The sequence below is a fragment of the Otolemur garnettii genome, unplaced genomic scaffold (assembly GCF_000181295.1).
Source record: "Otolemur garnettii isolate 467f Iridium unplaced genomic scaffold, OtoGar3 scaffold00130, whole genome shotgun sequence".
Taxonomy (NCBI): Eukaryota; Metazoa; Chordata; class Mammalia; order Primates; family Galagidae; genus Otolemur; species Otolemur garnettii.
This window is the reverse complement of record NW_003852525.1, coordinates 2,643,023-2,648,277: the sequence shown is the minus strand read 5'-3', so window position 1 is coordinate 2,648,277 and position 5,255 is coordinate 2,643,023. Positions and strand designations below refer to the sequence as shown.

At 40.5% G+C, this 5,255-nt stretch overlaps 1 non-coding gene across 1 annotated transcript; it reads right to left on the bottom strand.

Moving 5' to 3' along the window:
• Positions 1 to 361: 361 nt before the first annotated feature.
• Positions 362 to 489, bottom strand: LOC111727915. Its single transcript, XR_002775343.1, has one exon. It is a non-coding gene; the product is annotated as a small nucleolar RNA SNORA11 (small nucleolar RNA).
• Positions 490 to 5,255: the final 4,766 nt, after the last annotated feature.

Sequence of the window (5,255 nt, the reverse complement as noted above, 5' to 3'; positions counted from 1 at the left end):
TTGTGAACTTATCCTGGAAAAAGTGGCTACAGACCTCATTGCTGACTATCACTGCAGTCAACAGATGGCCAAGGGGAGGACTTTGGAGGTGACCGTGGGATGAGTTTACTAACGTAATTGTCTGACCTTCATATGATTTGTCTATAATAAAACTCTCTTGTGCATAAATACATACATTTACTGTCTGGGCTTCATATGAATTATTTAAATCAGAGAAATTATGCTTATTTACTTATTTGTTTGTTTTTAAATTTTCCAATATTTTATTAGGGGATTTTTCAAACATACAGTGCAGTTGAAAAAATTATGCAGTGATCGCCCGTGCACCTACCAGATATATTTTATAATTTTTTTCTTCTGCACATGTAGAGAGTTTGTTCGTGGGAAGGCCACAGGTTTTGTGCCCCCCATCACAATGACCCCAGATTGCTGTAGGGTGTCTTGTAGATGGAGAAGACATTTCTTCAGGCCCTGTTCAGAGCAGACCCTTTATACACATTTTTAGATGAAAAAATATGTTCATATAACTTTGACATTCTCATATGTTTAAAACATACCGTGCAGATTTGTAGCAAGGGTGTGAATCTTTTGTAATTGTTAGGATACATCAGAATAATCTAATAAATGATCTAATGGAGCTCATGCTGCATAAATGACCAAAAGACGACTCATGCTGTGCTTTGTAAAAATAGGAATGGAAATAACTTAGATCCGAGGTGAACCAAGAGCGAGGGATGGTTCAGTAAGGATGACAGAGATGTCTGTGTTCCCTTTCGTACGTAGGGTACGAGTTCTGAAAGAGGGTACGTGGTTCGACATAGATTCCAGAAGGTTTGGAATGATAGAGGTTTTTTCCCTTCATTATGAACTTGGACAACCAGGTAGACTCTTGAATTAGGCACCAAGGCATTGAACCTGCTCCCATCAATACCTGTGTCAGGCACATGGATCTATAAGTGGCTTGGAAATGTTTTTAAAGACTCCTTACTTTTAAGCCTGATGTGGTAAATAAAACGTTTTCAAGTTATTCTTTCCATATTTAATTTTTATGAAATTTGTAAGTTACTTAAAAACGAGATCTGCACTTGACCTTGTCAGTGGTCTCTCCTGCATCCAGGTCCTTTGTGAACCTGAACCCTTCTCAGATTTTGGTGTCGTGATGCTTTTCACATGTTGACAGAATAATGTGTGCATTTTTTTACTCATGAGCACACACGCATAATCAGAGACCTATTGTGTCTTACTATGCACGTAACTTGAATTTGGTATTGATTATTCTGTGTAGCAATGCCCTGTTTTGTAGAGGTACAATTTATATTTTAGGGTGTATCTACAGATTAAAAATTCTAGCGTTGCTGCAGTATTTGGCGTGATTTGGATATCAGAAAATACCTGGCCATGTAACTCCCTGTTTAACTCCTTTCTTCGCGTTACTCTTAAATGTTTCATACAACCAGACCCCAGATATTTTGGGCAGTGTTCCTCCTTCCAACTCCCTCTCACACCACCCCTGTCATGGCCAACTCTATTCCAGCACTGGGGATCACTGCCTCACCTGTGGTTCTTTCCTGACTGAGAATCCAGTATCCACATAAACTGTCATTGTCTAGAGCACTATCTCTCAGCCCAGCCCTCTGTCCAAGGCAGCAATTTATTTATTTATTTACTTTTGAGACAGAGTCTCACTATGTCACCCTCAGTAGAGTGCTGTGGTATCACAGCTCACAGCAACCTCAAACTCTTGGGCTTAAGCAATCCTCTTGCCTCAGCCTCCCAAGGACCTGGGACTACAGGCACCCGCCACAATGCCCAGCTATTTTTTTTTTTTTTTTTTTTGGTTGCAGTTGTCCTTGTTGTTTAGCTGGCCGGGGACGGGTTCAATCCTGCCACCCTTGGTGCATGTGGTCGTTGCCATAACCACTGTGCTATGGGTGCCGAGCTGCAGCAACTTATTCAAGAAGTAATTTGCTTGGTTATCTGCTTAATATCTGACTCCCTGTGCCAACTGTAACCTCAGTGAAGATGGAGGCTGTGTCTGCCTTGTTGCAAGGTGGTATATCCATTGCCCTGCAGAGGACCAGGCATGTCCTTGGTCTTCCGTAAATACTTGTTAAATGAGTGAATGAAAATCTTCCAGAAAGATTCAGTTGTGCTTCAGCATTTTTTAAACACACAGGGGTGTTAACTGCCACAAGGAAGACCGTTAACTATTGGAGGGCTTCTGCAATTTCCTTTTTTTATTATTATTCGATTATATCATGTGTTGATTTGAATCCAAGGCCCTTTACACTGTTTTAAACATTAAATTGCCTATCATTATGTAAGCTTATATTTAGAATGAATGTCTGGCAGTGCCTGTGGCTCAGTGCGTAGGACACCAGCCCCATATACTGAGGGTGGCGGGTTCAGACCCAGCCCCAGCCAGCTAAAAAATAAAAATAAAAACGAATGAATGTCTGAAACCCCAAGAAAAATTAGGGTCTGGATATACCAGTGAGGAGCTTTCCAGTCCAAGACTTCCATGCATTTTTCATGAACATGAGAACTAGCAGTGCAGAAAATACACAGAAATTCCCAGTGCACAGATTTTCATTACCTGAAGGCTGTTGGCTAACAGTTTACTCTAAACTGTTTAAGGATATGTTCTTACTTGTTGGGTAAATAGAATATATATGAGGATTCATTTTTGCAGACTGCCGTTCTCTTCATACTTCATAAACGCATTCTTCTTTAATATTTTAATATTAAGGGATATATGGATGTTAGAATTTAATTTATTTTAGCAAACAATTATTTCTCATATGCAAGGCGCTGCTCAGAGGGTGTAGCAGTCCAGCACCGTTTCTGGTGTTAGCAGTTTATTTGGAAGCTGGGGAGGAAATGGGGAAATGCTGTAGGCCATCGACAAAGAGCCGTAAGACCAGTGAGGAGGACAGTGAATTTCAACAAGGGGATCAGGCGATATTGGACATCAGCGTCTAAAGATGAGTAAGATTTCATAGGCTTCAGGTAGAGATCAAACTGTTTGCTTTTTTACTGGAAGATCTTAGTTAGAAACCACAGTCTGGAGCTGCTGCCAAATGGTTTTTCAAATACTTCTCCCCTAGAGTTAAATTTATCCAGAGAGAGAGTGAGGGAGAGAGGGAGGGAGGGAGGGAAAGAGGAGGGGAGAACTGGGTCTTGTGTGAACTGTGACTTTTTACACTTCTCTGTTGTTAAATTCAAGAATGTAAACATCAAAGAGATTCTCAGGGTCCTACCCACCCTGTAATTTCTGTTTCTTTCATGGGCCATAGTGACTAAGGAATGAAAAGATTGTCTGATAATATTTTTCTCTTGGTTGGCTTGGGGCCTGTGGCTCCGGTGGCTAAGGCGCCAGCCACATGCACCTGAGCTGGTGGGTTCGAATTCAGCCAGGGGCCACCAAATAACAATGACGGCTGCAACCAAAAAAATAGCCAGGCGTTGTGGTGGGTGCCTGTAGTCTCAGCTATTTGGGAGGTGGAGGCAGGAGAATCACTTGAGCCTAGGAGTTGGAGGTTGCTATGAGCTATGATGCCACAGTACTCTACCTAGGGCAACAGCTTGAGTTTCTGTCTCAAAAAAAAAAAAAAAAGAAAGAAAATTTTCTCTTGGGAGTAGACATTTCTCCATGAGAGAGGGGACTTAAGGTTCCTTCCAAGAGTACATGAAGAGAAACTTAGCAAAGTTTTTAATTATACACACTTATGATAATTAAAAAAGCCATTTTTGTTCTAATATTGGCTTTTCTTTAAAGTCTTCAGTGTTTTCAAGGAAAACAAATACCCATTCCAGTCCTGCTTCCATCAAAGGTGTTTAAAGGGAAGTTAAACACTGTTTATTTATTCCACTGTTTGTATCAGTGGAAATCTTGGGCAAATAATATTAAAAGGATGTTATGTCTCTTTTGAGAATGGAACCCAAGGTTGATTTTAATGCTGTCATCACAAAGTAGGTTAAAGGGCTCTATTTTACTTGGCAATCCAATAAAGCCAACCACACTATTAAGAGAGATTTAAATTCAATTTTGTTTTACTACTAAAAATATTATAATGAAATACTTACCCGCGGACTTACCAAATGTTTCTTCTCCATACTGAAGGCAATTTTAAATACAGTTCATTGATTGAATGCAAAGACTGGGATCGTGGGCTGCTATCACATCTACCTAACTTTTTCAACTTGTCATATTTTATAGAGCAAAGATTTGTAGGTTATGGACTTCAGTGTGAGACCTCTGGCTAAGTTTATTAGCTGACTCCACTTACACTGATTTACACAGTAGTAAATATGATGGGAGTGGAGGGATCGTATTCTACTGGTCAGAAAAACAGTACAGGTCAGGTCATCTACTCTCTGGGGCATATTTCCTTATAAAAATGTATCAACTATATAAATGCCCATTTGATAGGCTATAAATAAACATCACTTAAAAAGCGTTAAGGAAGATTTGCAGAACTTGGATTTCTTTCTCCATGAGGCCTAAATAACTATATAAGTAATAAACAAACAAATCTGATGTTTCTCTTTCTCTCCTCAAATAGATGTGTGCATGGGTAAATATATATGTGGAATGTTCTCTCACATTCTGTGAAGTTGAGTCCAGAATACGGAGGAAACGAAATCTTTCAGGGTTATTGTGCGTTGAAAAAATAAACTCTTAAAAAATAGCCAATTAAAACCCATTCTTGGATTTCATCCTATGGAACGGCTGTGCGCTGAGCCAGTAATTGGGAACACACAGATGGAATCAGCCCCCATAGAAATACAGTCTCTTAACGCGATAGACCCTATGGAGAGGCGAAATGATATTAGGAGTATGGGAGAGCGGCCGGAGAAGTGGACAAACTGGTCATCTTCACCTAAACACTCGCCCTTAGTGCAGGGAAGTGGCTTCACCGCTGGGCTCCTGGGCCTTCTTTCTGCCTCTCTACCACTCACCTTTGTTTATTATGCTATATACTTGGTGAGGTTCTTTTTTTTTTAAATGGAAGAATGTTTGCTCAGAGAGAAGGTCATCTCTAAGCTAAGTGGGGAGCTGTCTGCATGACACTGTCCTATCCCCCGGACTCTCTTGCAGAGCCTGGGCTGGAAAGCGGCCAGCAGGCTGGGGAGTTGGTAAGTGAGGAGACGGCACCTCCAGCATTTTATTTCTCTTCTTTTTTGTTCTTTTCTCTCTACAGCATGTTCCATTTTTTTCTGTCTTTACTTCTGGGTTCTTTGCCAGACTGTCA